Genomic DNA, 23140 nt, shown 5'->3' with positions numbered 1-23140 from the left:
CAGTAAAGGAAACATATACATGCAAGCTCTCGTAGCGGACTGTGAACCAAATGTGCTGATTACACCTCTGGTGAACTATCACTTGCAAATGCGCATACCCAGCAGAACTGGGCACTTAACATTATTCATATGCCCACACTTACTTGGGCCCAGTATTTAGTAGTATTGCGGGCATTCCCACATCAAGGCCATTTTTTTATTTTTACAAAAATGGAAGTAAAAGCACTGCTCTTCCTGTTTGAAAACTAACATTAAAAGAGCAAATACAAGAAGAAATCACTGAAAACGTATGTAAGAGCTGATGAATCTATTTGAATGAGAATTACCAAAAACAGAAAGGCTGGACTGTTGTGAAAAAAACAAGAGAATACCAGGATCTTACACAAATTCTTATTTGAGCACTAGACTGGAATGGTTCTCGGAGAAAGGTGCAAACCACATGAGAATATAGTATATGCAACGCATATCATGAATTAGAACCATGGTATGTTCATTGGTTATGTCTCCCTAGACTGCGGGGGGTATGGGGAAAATAATAAAATGCCCTCATCTGAAGATTAGACCAAATTACTCTGAAATGGGTACAAACGTCAGCAGGTCTTAAAAACCCGACCGAATACATACTTTATTCATCCAAAAATACATTTCCATTAGGGTACGTTGATCTAAAGGCATCTATTAATAAAATGGGCACTGTAGTGTTGAAGTAATCGAGGACAGAATACACAGAACTCAGGCTTTGGATATGCAGAACCTCATGTGACATTAAAGAGTCCAGTAAAAACAAGCATAGCCAAAGATAACATGCCTGGCTTTGGTCATCAGCTCTTTGATAGGTCAAAAAAAAGCCTTAGTTTATAGGGGAAGCTTTAAAGCCCTGTTAGAACTAGGGATCTCTAGTTGGCAATGGTATACACCTTCGACCAAATAGGGACCCTTGCTTCTAAGTCAGGGAAAGGGGATTACACTACTGGATAACCCCTGCTCACCCCCTTGGTAGCTTGGCACTATCAGACAGGCTTATCTCAGAGGCAGTGTGTTAAGCATTTGTGAATACACACAGTAATACAGTGAAAACACTACAGATGGACACCACACAGGTTTTATAAAAATAAGTAATCTTTATTAGACTTAACACAAGACCCCAAACGACAAAAATTCACAATACTGTACTTAAAATTGGCTTAAAGATTGTAGAAGTTACTTAATTCAAGTTGATGATGAATGCGATAAAGTTCTCACAAAAGTACCTGCATGCGTAACGCAAAACAAACAAAAGGTTTGCAGGGATGGAGATGCGTTGGTTCCTTGCTTCGGGGGAAGACGATGCATTGCGCCTCAATGCTTGCTCAGAGTAGGGGATGCGTCTTGGTCCTTGCCGGATAGGAGGTGATGCGTAGATTCTCGTGATGCGTTCCAGTTGCGATGCGACAAGATGGAGCTGACTATCCGGAGCGATAAATTGGTGCCCTTCATGCGACGACGTGAAGACGACGCGTGCAAGCCCTGACGGCCGTGCGACGAACTCTGTACTTTGGAGCCACGACAGGCCCTGCGACACGCTTCTCTGGTGATGCGACGGCAACCCTCGCGGTGGCGACACGCTTCTCTGGTGATGCGACGGGAAACAGCTGCGACGAAAACACGCTTCTCGGGAGATGCAGCGGTGGCACACTTCTCTGGCGATGCGACGACACGCTTCTTCTCGTTGAGTTTCGCTTCCAGCGACACGCAGGCTTCTGCAGATAGACTTCCCAGCAAGGAAATTCAGAGGGGAGCTGGTGGTGAAGTCTTGTAGCCCTGAGACTTCAGCAGGAGGTAAGCACAAGTTCAAGCCCTTGGAGAAATATTCTGCAAGATGATGAAAGTTCTTTTAAAAGTTCCTTCTCCTTTCCTTGGCAATAAAGAGACCACTGCAGGTCAACCCAGCAATCCGCACATTGGCAGAGGGGCAGTCCAAACTCTTGCAGCTTCCTTGGTTCTTCTCCTTGGCAAAAGATTGGTCTTGTTCCCAGAAGTGATCTAAAGTCATAGGGACTGGGTCCCCATATTTATACTCAAATTCTCTTTGTTCTCCTCTGCCTAGTCCAAACCAGTTCTGGTCAATCCTGGAGCACTTTGTTGACAAGACTCCTCCTTTCCTTTCACAGTGTAGGCCAGGGACATCAGACACACCACGGGAGGTGGAGCCAGCATTGTGGAGGGAAGGCACAGCCCTATTTAGGTCCCAGGTGCAACTCCTCTCACCCATCTATGTGCAGATCTCTTTATTCAGCCTTGAGCTGACTCACCCCGTCTCCTGGAATCCCCCAGCCCCTGTCACTCAAACTCCAGACAAGGAATGCACAACCTAGCAGAGGCAGGCTTGGATAGTTAGGCAAGAAAATACCTACTTTCTACAAGTGGTATTTTCAAACACAGAATGTTAACACCAACTTCACTAAAAGATTTTTTATATTTCTGAGTTCAGGCATACTAAACTCGAATTTCTACCTAGTTCCCTGAGTCAGTTAAGATTATGAAATGTTATAATCAAACTGCCCATTCTGGCCTAAGAGGTACAGGTAACCTTGCAATAGTGAAAAATGAAAAACGAAAATTGCTGTAATTCACTATTAGGACATGCCACACACACACACCAGGGAATGTCCTACCGTATACTTACAATGCACCCTGCCCATGGGCCTACCATAGGGGTGTCTGATATGAACAAAAGGTAAGGTTTAGGGACTGGCAAGTGGGTACACTTGCCACGTCAACATGGCAGTCACAGACTGCACACAGGCTCTGCCATGGCAGGCCTAAGACACACTTTACAAGCTGCTTCTGTGGGTGGCACAACCAGTGCTGCAAGCCCACCAGCAGCATTTGATTTACAAGCCCCAGGCACATATGGTGCACTGTACTAGGGTCTGACAAGTAAATCAAATAACCCAATCATGGAGTCACTAATTAGTACATCCATTTAACACAGGGAGCACTGGCACTGAATAGCAGTGGCACAGTGCCCAAAGCCTCTAAAACCAGCAAAACCTATTAAAAAACGGGAGACAATCAGAATAAATGGAAGGGAGACTCACGCCAATGATACCAGGTCTAACAAGCCCTCATCAATTTGTAAAAACAGTGGTAGAAAACAAAAATATTTTAAGTTTAAAAAAAACACCCATTGACAAAGTTGTTCTCACACTCAAGTGAACTACCTTGTGTGGAAATTTGCTCCTTGAGGGGGCCGAATGTTATCACTCACAGCAAAGTTAACAAATGGCTGAAGTAGGCTGAACCATGCTGTGTGTTGGAGAGGATAAAAGAAAAATGTAAATTCCACAATAAGAGACCAATGGCTGAAAAAAGCTTACTGAAAGCCTCTACAAGTATATTATTCATAACATGTTGGTTAAATAAAGAGGTCAGGTCCAAGAATGTATACAAACGCTAGACAGGGCTTCGACTGAACTAATTTGGTGGTGGTGTGGCTCACTGGTTAGAGGCGGCAGACCCGGAAGCAGAGAACGGCCCGGGACCAGGGTTCAATTCCCGACGCGGCAGGGTCATGGACCAGGGTCAGCGGACTCGATAATTCTCGCCTCGGTGCCTACTCTAACCAGGGATCACACTCGGCAACTCTGGGCATTAGCTTGCCTCATCTCTACAACGGCCCCCCCATTCGCCGGGGATGCCTGGTTTCACCTTGGAGATACCAAGTAGGGACCATCTCACAGGGATAGCCAGGACGGGTTCCCCAGCGGTCTACAGCGCCACGACGCCTCAGGGCAGCAGTGCGCTTTACAAGACACATACATTTACATTTAAACCAATATACTAAAAAACACGCATTCAAATGGGACCATGAACCCTCACTGTGTAGCGATATGTCCGGCTTTAACGCAGCAACCTAAAAATCAAGGTGCATTCAATTTCTGGGATAAATAAATTGTGCAAATGAGGCAGACATTTCCCTGCCCTGCACGCTCCACCGCTGGCTCTCGTTATACCTGGCCGAAGAATCACTGCTCTAAGGCGACCGCTGCTGGCACTGCTAGTAGAGCGCAGTCCTATGCGGCTTCTGAAACAGAGAGAAGCGTCGATAGACTGGATACGCACCAGGGGCGCTTCGCTGCAGCTGCAAGCGGCAAGAATGTAGAGAGTAGTCGTTACTTACGGCATCGAAAACGAAAAGTTCCTAAAATTGCCTAATGGTAACCACCTAGACCACAGCTTAACCTCCTTCTGTAACGGGGTAATAAGCGCTATGTAATTGTTAGAATACAAATCAATACAATACATTGGTGCCTTAATCGCCCCGCATTCGCCTGTCGGCCCCCATCAGCTCCTTCCGCAACATTGCCACACGTAAGATGGCCGCCGCACTTCACCCCACTCATGCGTGTTCATACACGCTTTGAATTTCGGCAGCCCTCCTAACCCTCCATTTTGCCGTCCGGGGCTGCGCACGTTTATATTTGGATTCACTTACCTACCTTGTATGTCAACAGACTACAAATCACGAGCGTGACACTTACCTCCCAGCGGCGTAGCATTAAGGTTCGCCTGCAGCTAGCTACTTCCGTTTAGACTCAAACTATTGGGAAAACCGGGAGTATGGTGAGCCAATCGGTATGCCGGCTCACAATTAGCAGATAGGATACGGGTGGCAGGAGTGCCTGTCGCGCAAGTATAATATTTGATGTCCCGCTATCGGTTAGAGCAATCCCTACAGCTATTCAGGACCCCCACTTTCCCCGCTCACATATTCGCTGCTGCGGTCTCAAATCAGCTAGTCATTGAGAGATTTATCCAAGCCCCACCCCCTCACGGAGTGCTCTGTTTTACATGAACAGAAAAGAGGAGAAGTGTGTCGAGCTGCAGCCGGGAGCTCATAATTCCGTCTGTAAAAGCGTCCAAAAAAGGGGTGATTGTTTTTAGGATCAGTGGAAGAGTCGGTTTGTGTACAATATCAAGTATTGTTTACCATGCAGCTTTGTGACCCAGCGATTATATTCTCTAGCGATACTTCTCTTTCTGCCCAAAAATACAGATGCTAGTAGCCTACAGGTGGAGTCATTGTAGATTGCATTTTATTTTGCGTTTACTCACGAATTTTAGTGGGATGAAAAACTGTGTGGGGGGCTCTCAACGGTGCGTGGTCGAAGTAATTAAGGGCGTGACTTAAAACACGTAAGATATAAATCTGACGTTAGCATAGTGTGCTGCCCGACTAGAATGTTGATGCCTCGGTCATAGCATCCAGAATGATATATAATACAACACTTAACATTACACCTACAACAATCCAGGACTATTGGCTTAGTCAGTGATTGTTAGTTGCCTAAGATAAACAGGCAACAACTACATATATTGAAAACGCTTCAGTTCTGAAATAAGACTGTGCAAGAACTATAACGAGTTTCTTTGAAGTTACATCACAGGCAGCGTAAGGTGGTACTGCTGCAGAGTTAAGATTTTAATTTTCACCCAGTGGGTGAGGTAAAAAATGGAGAGCTTCATAGTGACCAGTCCCAGCGCTTTTTAGAACTGCCGGTGCTGAGCACCGACAGGACCCGGCCCACTTAAAGCCCTGCGTTTACTAACATGATGTGGCAAGTGCGTTGCGCTGAGCAGCACGCAAATCCAGATCCCAAGTTCAGAGTTAAGTAGTTAGTAGATTAGTAATATGTGCTTTTTGCCCTTGTGGATTACTTGTGTTAAATGTGTGCTGTTCAGTTCTTGTGTGTTTAGCAGTGATTTGAGTAGGACAGAATGGATAGGGAAGTAGTAAGTTGTTATTGTAAGAATCAGACATGTGCACCAGTTAGCTGGGTGAATTGGCTAAAAGGGAGGGGGAAATTTCAGAAGGATATTTGAGAGTTCATAGTAGTCAGAAAGGTTTGGGACGAGTAAGAGAGAGGAAGGATGGGACCCTTCTCCTGCCGCTTTCACTACAACACAAGCCCCCCCCCCCCCCCCTCCCCGGAGCCCCCGCCTATCACCACCACAACAGAACTACTCTACTGCCTGCTAATCAACACCAGATTACTCCACAAGCAAGCCATAGAGATCTGGAACACCATCACCTCCCTCAAGCCAGATATAGTCTTCCTCGTCGAAACATGGCTAAACCCTTAATCAGCACTCAACATCTTTAAACACAAGCACTAGAGCACACGCAAGAAGTTCTTTACGGGGTAATCATAAGTGTCACAAGAAATACAAATGTTCACAAGAGTTTGTTGTTCTTTTTTGCTTTATAGGTGAAAAGTGGTTCTCCTTACAGAGGACATCCAGAGAACAGGAACACAGCCGACACGTGTTTAGTCACAGAGAGGGTGGCAAACCGTGACTCATCAGGGCTGGTGGTGATACAAAAAGAAGTGTACAGTACTGGTAGAATAGGTACAAGTCAACAAAAGGGCAGCTATAAACGCCAAGTGAGTAGAAAGAACACCTCCTGTGAGTGGAAACCAAAAGGGGCAAAGGTGTAAAGGGACATAAATCGAGTGACTCCAAACTTTACAATAGTAAAACAAAAAACCAGAGTGTGCGTGACTGGCGATGTTGAACCAACTATAGCTTCAAAGAAAAAGAACACAAGGAAAAACACATGAAAGAAACAGGACGGTAAACGCATTAGCAGGTCTTCATTTGGGTTGCTAAGAGGAAAGAACCTGTAATTGAAAAGGAGCAGGAGAGTGACTAATACTGGCTGAGTGAAGTGACGTGGGTGAGAATTTAGATTAGATACAAGATATATAAAACCGTTTTTGCAAGATAAATAATACGTATTTAGGGGAAGCCAAAAGCAATACAGGATGCCTGGAGGATCTGTGGAAGTAAAAGGGGAAAGAAGACAAAATACACAAATCGAAACTTAGCTCAAGATAATACATATGATTATCGTAGTTTAAAGTACTTTTTTAGATTAGACATACAGTATGTTACAATTCCAACAACATTTTTTGCTAAGTAAGTACTGCGTGTGTTTAGAAGAAACAAAAAAATCAAGATGCCAGGTTGATCTGTGGAGAAAGGGAGAGAGAAATATATATACCCAGCAGATATGGCTGAAAACATATATGATGATGGTAATAAGTGTTATGCTCGAGGTCACACAAGGTACTTTATCTTCGTCACTCTATACATTGCGATCACTTTATAAAGAGGTGTCATGCTTAATTAAGGTTGCGGAGTAACTGTTAGAAAGGGGTGAAAGAAACGCCAGTGAGAAGGCAATGGAAGAAGAAAGGACGAGAGGAGTGCAACCAAAGCCTATACGGAGGGCAAAAAAAGGGAAAATAACAAGTATTTAAAGCGCGATGGGACTAAGGTCTATCGTGCGTTGAAGGCAGGGAAATTACCTGAAAAGTGTATTAGAAGGGCGGGCTCTAGAAAAAATGGAAAACCTAGTGTCACAATTATGTCAAGTATAAAAAGGTTCAGTTATAGCAGGACAATAAACCAAGGTGTAAAGAACTCACCGGGGGAAAGGTGATAATTCCAACCCGGTCCTGGTGGAGTAAGTGCAATTGTGCCGGAAAGCGGCCAACACGTTTGTAGTGGACTTGGATAAAGATTAAGCAAAGACAGGCGGGTACTGCCGTCAGTGTAGGAGAGACCACGAGGCCAGGTCTGTAGGAAAGAGACACGTAAGGAGGTCAGAGGCCAGATCGTCATGATTACGGGGGGAAGGATAGAGAGAAGCTCATATGGAGGACAAAACACTTACCTCCTGCCAACGTGGATCTAAGCAGCAGATCGTCGATCTGTTTACCGGATACGGAAACAGTAAAAGAGGCGTTGCATCTGCCATTTGTGGTGAAATGAGCGGTATAGACACAAGACCCCTAACCTACCGAAAAGGAAGGTGCATTGAAGGGCCGATGACAATGAAAAGGGACTTAAAGCCGAAACTGGAGGAAAAATTGACATTCTCACGTTCTGTGACTAAAGAGCATAAAGATGTAGGAAGGGAACGGTTCTGAAAAGGAGGGGATGGGGTTTGCACTCAAAGGAGAGAAAGGGGCAGAGTAAGTAGTACGGAAAAGACAAACATTCATGAGTGCATGAAATTTGGAAAGAATGGAAAGAGGACCAAAAATTAGAGTGGAAAATCATCAAAGAGACATAGGTGAAAGTGTAAGGTTGCTACAAAGTGGTCAGTTTAAAAAGAGTTTACAATTGCATATGATCTATTACATATAGACGAAATTCAAGAGCATAACTACACGAATCAATTTGCCCATGTTAGTGAATGTTAATAAGTTCAAAAGCATGGGTTGTATGTCAGTTTCAGGGTTGCTCAAAGTCCGTACATTCTGATGCGGCGAGAAGTGGACCATGGATATCAAGTAGGAGATACAGAATGCAGAAGTAATGATAGTTGGTCGGTACTCAGGGTAATAATGGACCTAGAAAGTAATGAAGTTCATGATCGGAGTTTTGTCTGTGCTTAACAGTTTACAGACGCATGATCCAGGTTGCTCATGTTTGTCTTAGTTTAAGTTCACAATTGCCTCCTCCGACATTCATCTCTGTGACATCAATGCCATAGAATTGGAATTATTTAGTTTCCCCTTGTGAAGGGCATGTCGCCATGTGTAATGCCGTTGGGTAGCGAGCATCTTGTTGGAAAATAGCTCGAACATGTTCCCTAATTCGTTCTTTCAGGGGCCTGATGGTGCTCCCCACATATTGACTTTGACATATGCATTGAATGACATATACCACAAATCTGGTACTGCAGTTAATGTTTCTACTGATCCTGTATTGTTGTTTCAGGAATCCTAAGAAGGTTTTGATGCCGTGGTTTGCCCATTTGCACATTCCACAGCATCCAAATTTGAAAAAACCTTTGGAGCGTTCATTTAACCAGGTGTCATTCTTCTTATCACGTGGAACAGTCGGACTTAGCCTGTTCTGCAGGGTTTTGCCCAGTCTAAACGTGATTTGGGGTCTAGTCATTATGGTTTCTTTTAAGGATCTGTCTGCCAGAAGGACACTCCAATGTTTCTTGATGCTTTTTTGTACACATAAACTGGTTTCATTGAAGTCCATAGTGAGTCTTGCTGGTTGATCAGTGTAGCTTGATGTGACCTATTGGTAAGAGTAGACTCTCTATTGACTTTCTTGATTCTGGTGTTAGCTTTATGAAGTATATCAGGTCTGTATCCTCTCTGAGTGAATCTTTCTGTCATGTCTTTGATACAGTTTTAAAATTCACTGTCTTCACTACAATTCCTCCTTGCGCGTATAAATTCGCCGTAAGGAATTGTGTTGATTTGATGGCTGGGATGCGAGCTTTCAGCATGCAGGACCGCATTGCAAGAGGTCTCCTTGCGAAAAAGACGGATGTGAAGAGTATTGTTCTTGACAGAGTTCTATATCTAAAAAGGTCACAGAAGTGGTGTTGATATGGCTGGTGAATCTCATGTCCATATTGTTACTGTTGAGATGATTGCAAAATTCACAGAGGGTTTCATGACTGCCAGACCAGATGATTAAACAGTCATCTATGTACCTCCCCCAATATATGATGTGATCGGACCAGGGGACGCCCTTGCTGCCCCATATCCATTCGGCTTCTAGGGCTCCCATGTAGAGATTTGCGAAAGAAGGGGAGAATCTGGACCCCATAGCAACTCTTGGTCTGCCTGTACCAGTGCCTATCATAGATGAAAAAATGATTAGTAAGAATGATATTCATCATAGAGACCAGCATGTTTGTGTGTTCCCAAAGTGTAATAGGTCTGTTGTGTAGATATTTGGTGATAACTGTTAGACCCAAGTCAGGCTTAATGGAGGTGTAAAGGGACACCACGTCCTAAGTGGCCATGATCAGGCCAGGTTGCCACTGTATATCTGCCAGAATACTAAGGATGTGTTTGGTGTCCTGTATGTAAGACGGGAGGTTCTTAACAAGGGGATTTAAGAAAACATCAACATGTTGAAGAACCAGGTTTCTAAACCAGCGGCGCCAGGGACACGCCCAAAGTCTTCGGATTCCCCTGTCTTGGTATACAGAGACACTGAATACTTCTGGGTGGCGTCAGAGACCAAATTTATTAGCTGCAGCTAGTAACAGTAATCTCAGCAATACAACACGGTGTACAACTCAAGAAACTGTTCAATTTTTTTTAAGGCAAGACATCCCTTTTTTATCCCAAAATTCACAATACAAATACACACCCATTGCTCAAAATTCTAACCAATAAGGTACATTCTCAAACAAAGTATCACATAGCAGAAACTCTCAGTTTACGTTGCCCCAACCCACAAGTTAATTATTAGGAATGTCCCAAATCCAATCTTCACAAGCCGGACAAACCCATAATTGAAAGCACAATGCATGTAATGAAAGAGCATAGGAAAGGAAACAATGAAAGATAACGAGCAAGATAAAGCATGTGTAAGGAACCTAAAAGTTAACGATGTCCTGAACCTTGGTTCGTAATCTCAGACCACAATCTACCAAGGAAATTGGTTAGCGAGGTCAGTTTCTAATGGAGGGGCAAGTTTCTTACAATGCACCTTAAAGTTAAGAAATAGCCTAGTTAATAAGTGTATGAACAGCGAAGCTCATGCAACTTCGTTCGTTCGGTCCGTTACCTTCACGGGCCCACAGGCCTACGTGATGGCAACACAAAATGGAGTCACAAACAAAATGGAACCCATGTTCGAAAACGAAGTCTCTGAATACGTAATGAACTCACTAGTTAACATGACAAATTCACTCCATATTAGCCGCACTCACTAAATACGGTTCAACATCACCAAAATCGTGACGGAACCATTACCTCACGAGGCAAGTCAGAATTTCACAGAACCTCAGACGCTCCTTTTGCCATTACGTAGGCAATAACCCAAACTCACATTAATCTGAATCTAGGTCTATATCAATATTCATCAGATCATCAAGATGTTGCTGGAGCATTATCCTACTATTCTCTACTTTTCTCGAGACAGGTCTCCACACACACAAGGTAGTACAAAGACTACAAACAGCGGGAGCACACTGGATGCAAAGACAACAAGAGAAGAGAATAGCTAAAACCATACCAAAGAATATCAGAATCTTCCATCCCCATCTGGACAGTAGTCCCCAAAACCATCCCGTCAATGACCAGTCTCCTTCGTCCACGTGAATAGACTCGGAGACCTTATGCAGTCTAGAAATGGCCTGGTATACCATAGGTGCATTGTCTGGTATGAAAACACAGCAACTAGATTGGATAAATTTGCATACCCCTCCTCTATCTGCAAGTATAATGTCTAAAACCATACGGTTTTGTAACGTCATAAGACGATCCGCTTGAAGCACAGAGGTGACATTACTAAGGGCACCTGCAGTCTCATTGATAGTGGCCTCAACCACTCTCGTAAGGTGATGTATATTCCTGCTATTGGCCATAGGACCCCAAAACGGTAGGAAACCCTTGAAAAAGTGTCCTACATCCTGTGCTGCGGTATTTTCCTGATTTGTGATATTTGTGGGGACATTTGTAAAGCGCCACGTTCGCTCCGGAAGGAGCATCTTGGCGCTGAAATTCCTGGTGGACCAGTCATGGTCACGGTATAAGTTTAGATGGCTGCTTTAGTGTAGTTATCGGAAAGGTTAAAGATCCAAGTCTTCAGAAGTTTTCTGAAAGGTTTTTCATGAGTTTGTTGTCTCATATTTTTGGGCAAGTTGTTCCAGGCTTTGGTGGCCAGGAAGCTAAGGGTTTTACCACCCTTAGTCTTCAAGTTGTACCTAGAGGGGAGGATGAGGTTGTCCTGGGACGAAAGGAGGGGTCGACTGGGGTTGTAGTGGGGGAAGCGTCTGGTAAGATATTTTGGACCAGATTTGTTAAAAGCTCGAAAGGCAACAATCAATATTTTAAAAAGTATTCTTTTATGGAGGGGGAGCCAATGCAGGGATCTTAGAGCTGCGGAGATAGAGGCTTTTCGGGGCAGCTTTAGGACCAGTCGGGCGGCCGTGTGCAGAACACTTTGAAGCTTGGTCAGAGTAGTCTTTTTCGCCCCCGCAAGGAGACCATTACAGTAATCTAAGCGAGAGATTATGAGGGCTACTGTTACTGTTTTTCTGGCGTCAAGGGGAAGAAAGTCAAAAAAATGTTTTAACGATTTTATTATTCCAAAGCATTGTCCAGCTACAGTCCTGGCATGTTGGTCGAATGATAGGTCTGAGTCGAATAGGACGCCGAGATTCCTAGCTGTTGTTACAGTCTGGGGAGGTGCAACTGAATCATCCGGCCACCAGAGGGCTGGGCAGAAGAAGGTGTTCTTTCCGATGGGGAGGATCTCCGTTTTGCTGGAGTTACATTTGGGATGGTTAGTGTCCATCCATTGGAAGACTGCTGTCAAACAGTTTTTGAGGTTGATCTCAGCATTGGTTGAATTATCCTCTAGGGGTACAATGAGTTGCGTATCATCGGCATACGATGAATGATTCGATCAGGGAAAGGAGTGGGATGAGATAGATATTAAAAAGAAGGGGACTTAAAATAGACCCTTGAGGAACCCCGGAGGAAACCTTCTTTTCTTTGGAGTGGAAGGGGCCAAGAGCGACAGTTTGGGACCTGTCGGTAAGAAATGATTTTATCCAGGAGAGAGCGATTTCCGAAATTCCTATGTCCGTCAATCTGCTGATTAGGATGGAGTGGGAGATGGTGTTGAACGCCGCAGTGAGGTCGAGTAGAATAAGAATTGCGTTCTTCCTCTGATCTTGTAGCGTTTTGATTGTGTCTGATAGTTCAATCAGAGCTGTTTCAGTTGAGTGATTGGGGCGAAAACCAGATTGTTGCGGATGGTGTATATTATAAGTTTCCAGATGACGTTTGAGTTCTCTGTATACCATCTGTTCGGTTATTTTTCCCAGAGCCGGGAGGAGTGAGATCGGGCGAAGGTTGGTTAGGTCCGACGGGGATTTGTTGACCTTTTTCATGAGAGGTTTGACTATACCCTTTTTCCACAGGCGGGGGACAGATCCGGTGCGAAGCGACGAGTTGACTATTTCGTTGATGATAGGGTTCACCAAATCGATGAGTTGGTGGAGGATTTTAGGAGGGCAGGGGTCAGACGGAGAGCCAGACTTGCACGCCAGGATGACTTCTCTGGTTTGAGCCAGGGTGACAGGGGAGAAATTCTTAAGGCTACCAGCTAGGGATTCCAATTGAGGGGGGATAAGAGCACCTGAAGTTGTTTGTGAAGGGGGGAAATTTCTTTGGATGGAGACGATTTTGTCTTCAAAGTAGTCTGATATTTTGTCGCAAAGGTCTTGGGATGGGGGGATTTCGGGTTGAAGTGCTTTGGGCTGGGTGAACGATTTTACTATTGAGAACAATGTTTTTTGTTTTTGACAGGACTCCTTGATGGCGTTGACGTAGAAGTTTTTTTTAGCAGATTTAATGTTGGAGAGGTAATTTTTCCTTTGTTGGATGTAAGAGAGACGGTCGTCATTGTCATATGTTCTGCGCCATTTTCGTTATGCTTTTCTACACAGTAGATGGGAGGAAGCTAAATCAGAGGTGAACCAAGGGGAGTTGGTTTTTGTTTGTTTATGAGTTGTGCAGAGACGTTTGGATCAAAGACACCTCTACCATATCTTGTCCTATGATAGTCTGGAGTAGCAGTATACGTAGGGGGAAGCAAAAATGCCACATAACAAGTTCCCGAAAAATCAGGTGGCAACCATGTGTAGGCTCTGTCATGACAAACAAAATACGTGTCTTTAGCTGGCACGAACGGAGGAGAAGTCTGGGATGAATAAACATAGGTGTGAGCACACACACTCTTACCTAACTGAGCTCTCGGATTTCGACCACTACCTTGCAAACAAAAGTGGCCTCGATGTGGTACAATCCAAATCGGGGGAGACCTTTTTCGCCTCTCCTTCTCTGTCAGACTAGTACTATACCCTGTCACGTTCCATCCAACGTAAGCCTGCGCCTCATCCTTAGGGATAGCATTATATGCATCAATATCTCGGATCATATCTACTATTCCCTTTATCAAGGCACTATTTCTCGGATTGTCTTTCATGGAACGTAAAGGATATACCTCATTCGCATAGATAAACATAGTCTGAAAGCCCATACAGACCCATTGAAAGAAAAAGGCAAAACCAAATAAGGCATACCTCTATCTATGGTATGAGGCATAAGACCACAAACCCAACAATTAGTGGTATTTACTACCAACTGATGCTGATGCAACAGCTGTATAAAAGAATTGTTAACGAATTCCGATCTCCTTATCTGTTCATGTTCAGGCAACGTGTAAAATTGGTGCGAAGAAACAGTAGAAAAAAAAGGCATAGGTTGGGACGTAGATGCAGAATTCAGTGGAGTAGCATAGATAATCCAACCCATAAAGGCCAATGTGATACTTAAGAGCGTAAAAGAACACAGTATTATAAAACATTTACTACGCATCAATATACATAATCTCATCTTAAAATTCATTTTATCAACAACTCTCTCAGTTACAAAAAACTCCATCCTCTAACCGTGCTGTTCGCAGCAGTTGTTTCTTTTCGCTCAAGTGTGTGTCTGTAAGTCCAGGGAACGCCCTAGAACAAACCAGAACCGCTGACCTGGTGTCCACACAAAGCACAACCTTAAGTCTTTATACCGCGACCCTACTGCTGAGCTCAGATGGTAGCTCAAAAAAAAAAAAAGAGAACAAAAAAGTTTGTCTGAAAGAGTATAGTTCCCAAAAAAGCTTCATTTTTATTTGTCCATCTTAGATCTCAGATTGTAGCGCTCTTTACCAGACACCGTCTGATCCTTAAAAAGCAACTCTGGTTGGGTAGTATCAAGCTTCAGGTGAGGAGGCACAGCTTCTTGTAGAACTTAGTCAACTGCACTGAGTTCATGTCAAACACGCATCACTAAAAGGCACAAAATTAGGGACCATTTCGGTTTCTGAATCTGCAATTCCTTCCTTCACCCACTGATCATATGGTAAGGGCAAAGGAATCTTCTTGCAATGGGTGGCATGCACCCAGTTTTTCTTGCCAAAAACTTTAACGGCAGTCCTTGTTGAGAGTAGAACCTGAAATGGTCCTACCCACCTCTGTTCCAAATTCTTCGTCCTTTGAAAATTCCTCACCAAGGTCCAGTCTCCAGGTTGTATTGAATGTCCTGGATCCACAGAAGCTGTAGGTAAGGTATTGTGCACCTGTTGGTGAAGAATACGCAATTTAGCAGTCAAGTCATGTAAATAATCCACCAACATAGGATACTCGATATCGCTATACTCATTCGGCCTCGGCACACCCCAAACATTTGCCGGGCAACCAAAAACTCTCACATACGGACTAAGTCCCATACGAGAATGTGCTGTCGTCCTTGTTGACAAAAGTGCCAAGGGCAAAGCATCGGGCCATGTAAGACCAGTGCTCGCTTGTATCTTGGCCAATTTAAGCTTAAGAGTGCCATTGTAGCATTCGAACAAACCAGCTGACTGGGGGTGATTCGCAGCATGACATTTCTGCTTGATTCCCAAACCCGCACACACTTTCTTCATAATCTGGCCCACAAATTCACTTCCGTCATCACTCCATACCATCCTCAGCAAACCGTACCTAGGGAAATATTCTTTTAGCAAAACCTTGGCTGTAGATATAGCAGTATTATCCTTTAGGGGGTAGGCCTCTACCCATCGGGAAACGGCACAAACAACCACAAGGCCATGCTTTAGGTTATTGCATCTCTTCATATGAATAAAATCCAACTGTAACACCTCAAAACGGATACGTTGGAGGAGCAAAATGACCAGCTGGAGTTGGGGTTCCCTTGCCAGGATTATGCAAACAAATCATAGAGTTTTTAACCAGATTCTCTGCATAATTTGGAATTCAAGCATTCTGCCACACTGGAGCCAACAACTTACATATCCCTTTCGAACTGATGTGAGCCAATCCATGTGCCACTGTAACCACTGGGAGCACATACGCATCAGGCAACAACCATCGTTGATGCTCCGACAATTCAACCCAACAGCCAGTCGAGTCCAACATTCCCATAGTCTCTCTCCACAAATTCAATTCTTTCTCAGTAGCTTCTGCCTGAATCGATTTCACACTTTCTATCGTGTCTTCGCACATTCCTCCTGCAATAACCCATCTAGCAGGGCCTGCAACATACATTCGACTCGTCACATCTTTCGCCGTTTCTCTCGCTACTTCATCCGCAAACACATTACCACGACCAACATCATCCGTAACCTTCCTATGTGCACTGCCTTTCACAATCGCAACTTGTGTCGGCAAAGTAAGTGACTCAAGAAGTTCATTCACCAATTGTCCATGCTGAATTTTCGTACCATGAGAGTTAATAAAACCTCTTTCCTTCCACAAACGTCCGAAGCTATGGGCAACACCAAATGCATACTGGCTATCAGTATACACATTCACTCTCTTTCCTTTCGACAATACACACACTCTCGTCAGTGCAATTAACTCTGCTGGCCTGAGCTGAATTCTGTGCAAATCGTGCAGTTTCAACAATCCTGTGCAAAGTCGTAACTGCATAAGCTGCAGTCGTATCGCCATTCAGAAGCTTGAAGCAGGAACCATCTACCCATAGGGTACCATCTGGTTTCTCAAGAGGAGTATCTTTCAAATCAATTCTACCCTTCGTTTCCTCCTCTGTCCGAAGAAAACAATCATGCTGTTCCTGAACATCTGTCTCTGCAGAAATCGGCAACAATGTAGCTGGATTCAACGTGTTGCATCGCTTAATGTGCACATGACTAGCCAAAAGCATCAACTAAGAACCCGACAAACGTGCACTAGTAAGGTGCTGAGTCCTAGTCTTATTTAGTAAGGTATCCACTGCATGTGGGACCATCCCAATCAATGTATTATCCAATACCTAGCCAGCAGACTGTCAGATAGAAACAGCCGCTGCCGCTGTAGCTCTCAAGCAACTCGGCAACGCTCTAGCTACCGGATCTAAAGTAGACGAGAAATAGGCACATGGGTGCTGCTTCTCCCCGAATTGCTGTGTCAGTACTGACAGCACACAACCCTCTCTCTCGTGTACATAGAGTGTGAAAGGCTTACTGTAGTCTGGAGTACCCAACACCGGAGCAGAACACAATGCTTCACGCAACTCGGAAAAACTCTTCTGACATTAGTCAGACCAAGGAATAGGATTCAATGTATCCTTAAGAGTAAGTGCCAACAAAGGTTTCGCCAATAGGGAAAAATTCGGAATCCTTTGCCTGCAATACGAGGTAATACCCAAAAACGCATGCACCTCTCTTTGTGTGGATGGCACAGTCATCTGAGCAATCGCTTGAATACGCTCTGGGGTCAATCGGCTTCCCTCCTTCGACAAGAGATGACCTAAGTAGGTCACTTCTTGGCAGCAATATTGCAGCTTCGAAGGCGACACTTTATGGTGAAGGTCAGACAAATGCCGCAACAAAGAAAGCATAGCTGCTTTACAAATCTCTTCATCAGCAGCGACCAACAAATCATCCACGCACTGGATAAGAGTCGCACCAGGAGGCAAAACAAAAGCATCAAGCTGAGTTTTCAAAGCCTGACTATAGATGGAGGGACTCTCACAATAACCTTGAGGAGCGCGCTTAAACCGAAAGCTTCGACCTCCTAAAGAGAAGCCGAAAATATCTCTACTTTCTTCAGCAATCGGAATACTAAAAAAGCATTCTTCAGATCAATGACAGAAAACCAAGCAGCCGAAGCAGGGATCATAGTCAATAAGGCAGTAATGTCCGGAACAGGAAACTGGCACGACAATTTTGTTGACCTCTCGAAGGTCAATCACAAACTGATACACAGGTGGCTGAGAAGAGTCAGTACGCTTAAGGACAGGCAAAACAGGACTGTTACACACATTACCTCTCGTTTCTTCAATCACACCTTTCTCAACCAAATCATAGATAATCGCCAAAAAAAGCGCTCTAACCATCACTAGAGATCTTATATTGGGGATTGAGAGGTAGCTTAGCATTCGATTTGAGTGTAACATAGGGTGGAATCTGCAAAAGGCCAACATCATTCGGACCTGTAGCCCACAAAGTATCAGGAAGCGAACGCAATTCCAGTGGAAGCCGATCTTTAGACAAATACATCAGAGAGATCACTTGTAATGTCGCATACAATCTTTTCAACAAATCCAAACCCAAAAGATTCTCACCACAACCTGTCGTTAGAATAAGGGGTGCTTCCAATTCACGAGGACCAAAAGAAAGAGACAAAGGACTAGAAACCGAATTACGAACTGGGGCACCAGAAAATCCTACCGAGACATCCGTCAAGCCAGACAAAGGTGCGCCAGGGAGTTTAGAGTGCATGATAGAACTCTTAGCCACACCAGTATCCAAAAGAAAAAGGTTCTGACACACCTGATGTAATTACTTCAACATAAGGTCCACTCTGGTCTACTGGAACTGACACTACTCCCTCTCTTTGTCCATGGCTGTCCTAGCTATCATTAAAGCCAGCACTCTCACCTTCAACATAATAGTCATCCGTGTAGTACTGAGCAGACTGAACAGACGAATCGTTCTGTTGATCAAAATAATTTATAGAATTCTGAGGGGGAAAGGAACGTTCATTCTGAGAGAACGTACCACGTCGTCTACCCCTAGATGCCTGTTGAAAACCACCACGGCTTCTCTGACCAATGAGGTAATATGAATTTTTATGGTCAATTGTGTCCCCTAACGTGAACCCCACCGTCTCCATGTACGAGCTTAAAGTGCATGTAACTTCCCTCCTCGACCTGCTATGAAGACGCAAATACATTTGCGTCCAACGTTAACATGTCCTCTTTCAGATCCACCATGAATGGATCGATAATTCAGTTCCTAAGTATGCCTTGCCAACGTCTTTTCGTGGTGCACTTTCACGTTTTCCTAGCCCTGCAGAGCTAGGCCCTGATTTCTGCCATCGAGCCCTTTTCTGTTCTCTACCTCCTGAAAGCTGCAACGTGGGATGCATCTCTGACCTCTGTCCTACTCCCTGCGCGGCGAGCGGTGCCCGGCTCGGCCTGCTTGCCTGCCAAATACAGTATTTTGCCTTCAAGTTATCAGTATAGCCGAGTTCAGCTCCTGGAAAACACATTCCAGTCTAGCAGAATAGATAAACAATTCCCCGGCTGCAGAGCAAAGGGCCCGGCCTTTCTGTCTCCATACAAGTAATTCATTGCTCCCGTTACCATGGTAGGCCAATGGCCCCTCGCATTACACGCAGACACGTAGTCACATATGCATGCATTAATAGTCAGTATAGAGTAGCCTCTGCCCAAGAGACCTTTCCTTCTAGATAATATAGTTCCCCAAACACAAGATATCAGATATGATTTAGGAACGAGTCGATCTGACATGCCAGACTTCTGTCTCTTTCCTCTAGTGCTAAATGTCAAGTCCCCTGCACCCTCCAGCCTCACGTCAGTCACACGTCATGCTGCTGCGCACGCATCCTTGCTACAGATTTCTGCTGACACTGCAAGATTCCACTATGTATCCACCCACTTGTGACACCTTCATGTGACGTTTCTAGCACACACCTCTGTGTACGCCCTCGTGCACGCCTTTCTGTTACGCACATGTGTTCCTATCTCGTTTCTCTCAGCTGTTACGCCTTCTGTATCCATCACCATTATATGCATTTACTATAAATATTGTATTCTGTCAATAAAGTATTGTCTATCCCTTCCTGATCCTTTATGGTGAAAGGAACATGATACCCTGGTTCGAACCATTCCATTTTATGGAATAAAACCCTTTTTAAACTCAGATATCACGGATTTTGCCTCTTATTTTCGACTGAGTTATTTTTATTGAACTTTACTGCATAGAAATTCCGACGGTAAATATTTATTTACCACATTAATTTGGCGCCCGAACAGGGACCCCTCCCCCACCTTACGCGCCGGCGGTGCGTTGCAAGCCTAGCCCCCTGCCACAGCCGAGACGGACAATTACGCGTACCCGCAGGATTTCCTGTATCTCCCTCTGGCCAACGGAGGTGACTGAGACTGCGATCGACACCCAGACGAGGCGGTAAGGAGTGCGGAGGATCCCGACCAGAGCCCAGCCAAGAGAGCAAGATCCGAGGTGTTTAGAGGCCCACCAGTTCCGACGTGCCTGTGACGTCACGAGTCGAGTCGAGTCCAGTCCGGTCCAGTCCAGACGAGTTTTCCGAGGCCTTCCGTTCCGTGCTTCCCGGTGAGTACCGTTGCTGGGGACGCATCTAGACGGGTGCATTGCTATGTATCCGGTCAAGACGGGTTTGGGTACACAGACCCGGTCTGCACTGTTTTAGCAGTGTATCTGTACTGTTTAGCAGTATATCAAGTAATTAGTGTCTTCAACAGTTCGATTTTTGTTTTCGTTATAGAATTCAAGCTTAGTTAATATGTGTTCAAAATGTTTCTATGTGAATAATGTCGTGGTATGAGTGACTGTTTGATATACATTACCGTGTTTCTGTGTCAAAAGTGTGTCCAGGTTCGAGTAAGTATCAAGTACTGAATATCAAGATGCCATTGTTTTCCAAATTAAGACAGATAGGAACTAGGAAAGGGATACTAGAGGAAGCGATTCCTGTCCCACCTAGGGACACTCCCGGAAATTTTATGTACCATAAGCATGGCTTAGATGCCATCTTATATCTAGATTTATGGGCCGATTATACTAAGAACCTAGACGAGAAATATAGATGGCCCGTTACAGGGACATGGGATGCAGATTGCATCATGAGAGTAGAAGAAGCGCTATGGAAAAAGAAGGCCAGACAATCTCAGAAAGACGCCATAGAATTGTGGCGTAAAGAATCGCATAGACGTACAGAAAAAGAATTCAGGAAAGCAGAAAAACATAGAGAAGATTCAGACAAAGCCCGAGAAAACGTACTAGTTGAAGAAGGAATACGAGTTAAAGCAGAGCAAGTAGACCGACAACGAAACACCCTTGTGAATGGTATGTATCCTCTTTTGGCCGAGGGTTTACCTAAGGCCACTCCGGAAATACCAAAAGATCTGCCCCCTCCATTGGTTCCGACTAAATTACGTCACAAGACCGCAGCAGACATTTTTATTTCTTCCTATTTAGACGATGTAGCCCCTACATATACTACTGCACCTGCCCATGTACCCGTACCACCTGCACCTGCTGACGGTCTCCTACCCCAAGATCATCCGCCCCCAGGTCCGCAACAGCAGATCCTTCCAGGTCCGCTACCCGCACCCGTTCCCGTTGTCCCCCCTGGTATCCAACAACTGCATCCATTAAATCCTTTTGGGACTGGCGTGGTCCAGGACCCAACCCAGCTACAGCAGCTACCGATCCTACAGCCAGGTTATGCTCAAGCCTCCGGTTCAGGAGGTGCTACAGGAGGTTATCAAACACCCCCACAGATACACCGAGTTACAATGAGAGATTTAGCAAAGGCTCGGACACCGAAAAGCGCTTCGACCGAACAACTTAGAAGAGAACTTACAGACTGCAGATATGACTCAGTGCCTGGTACGTCAGGACCCATGTTGTTGGCGTCCATACGTTTGAGACGCGTTACAGATTATTTGATGCTACTACCAGAAATGCCCGAACATCTAGACAAATTGTATTATTTTATCAGAACAGGAGAAGGACCGGAGTCTGTTGCCGATGCCATGTCACGTCAGAAAGTTGAGACTAAAGGTTTTATAATGCGATTTTTGGTTAATTGTTTAATAAGAGAACAAGATCAGGCAGGCTTTCCGCAAAGTGAGATGAAAAGACTGATTAGATGGAGCCAGAATATGGCGGAGGGTAAACATGATAAGGAGAACAGTATACATATTATGGTTAAAAAGATCCGTAAAGAAATAATAGACATACATGCCCAGCGAGCACCTGACGAAGATCTTGAATTAGACGATCCACTTTCCTCGCAAGAGGAGGAGGAAACAGAGAATGTAGCAGAAACATCACAACAGTCAGACAAAGAGATAATAGCATATGTAGGTAAGGGAAAATACCTTAGGAAAACAATACGTCCAGAAAGCAAAAGACTTTTTCTCTCTGCTATATCAAATCCGAGTTCCCCTGAACATATGTTTCAGGCTACCGATAAAATACTTCAAGATCGAATGGGGTACCACGTACTAAATTCCATGGATGAACAAGAACTAGCCCGGTCCGCAGTACAATGGGCTAACGATTCCAGTACATATAATGATGATGCAGTAGCTCAGACGTTTTTGAACCTTTCCCCTGATGAACAAAAATTAGCTGGAATATACATGATTCAGCATCTCATTACGTTGTTTAAAAGCCAACATTCTGATCCAGGTCCCTTACCGGATATATTAGTAGAACTGCTCTCTAATAGATGGAGAGGCCTAGGTACTGATTTAATTAAAGAAATTCTAGAACATAGACACAAATATAGTGCTTTCCTGAAACCACAGTTTATGTGAGCTCCACCACCCTCAGAAAGAAAAATGTTTTACTTTGACAGACAGAATCCCTTACGGGAAGTACATCCGGTCAGAAAAGACGATAACACACTAGAACGTGTATTTGTATATACACCCATCACTAAAATGGAATTATTGGAAATGAAGAAAATAGAGCCTAGCCATGATAAAGACCCCGCAGGTTTTCACCGAGAGATTAAAGATATGTTACTCATGGGCGATTACACGTATACAGATATTATGAAAATGTTAAAAGTACTGTTGCCTGCTGGAATTTACGAGAAACTGAAGGAGAAAGAATGGGAGGTGGGAGACACAAAGATTGATTGGGCTGCACTAGAAGTTGAAGAAAATGGTCGTACCGCAGGTTTAGGCCTTGGGGATAAAGCTAAAGCATTACCAGGTTTATTAGTTCAGGTTTTGCCTAGACTATTAGCAACTAAAAAGGAAGACTGGGACGCAATCTCAGCCTGTAAACAGAAACACGATGAAGACACTAGTGATTTTTATTCTAGATTCGAGAAATGTTTTATTATTAACAGTGGCCTGAAAACAAGTAGCGAGTCATACCCACACCTCTTTGTATCAAAATTAGTCAAGAATTCCCTGCCTCAAGTTAAGAACCATGTTTTGAAAGTAGAAAGTACATGGCAAGCAAATACGCTGTCCCAAATGTTACAGTACCACCAGAACAGAATTAGGGAAGA

The 23140-nt window shown here is 44.3% G+C and overlaps 1 protein-coding gene across 7 annotated transcripts in view; it reads right to left on the bottom strand.

Moving 5' to 3' along the window:
- The window catches only part of LOC147698511 (UPF0690 protein C1orf52 homolog B-like), a 273572-nt gene that overhangs the window by 6978 nt on the left and 243454 nt on the right, over window positions 1-23140 (bottom strand). The window contains exon 1 of one of the 7 annotated variants that reach the window (XM_086935103.1): window positions 7356-7376. The exons of the other annotated variants lie outside the window; for them this stretch is intronic. The gene's annotated coding sequence lies outside the window, so the exon portion shown is untranslated. Of the gene's footprint in view, window positions 1-7355; window positions 7377-23140 lie in introns of those variants that run through there. 7 annotated transcript variants of the gene reach the window in all.

This window comes from Lissotriton vulgaris, chromosome 8 (assembly GCF_964263255.1).
Source record: "Lissotriton vulgaris chromosome 8, aLisVul1.2, whole genome shotgun sequence".
NCBI classification, from domain to species: Eukaryota; Metazoa; Chordata; class Amphibia; order Caudata; family Salamandridae; genus Lissotriton; species Lissotriton vulgaris.
The sequence above is the reverse complement of the archived record's forward strand: the minus strand, read 5'-3'. Positions and strand labels throughout refer to the sequence as shown.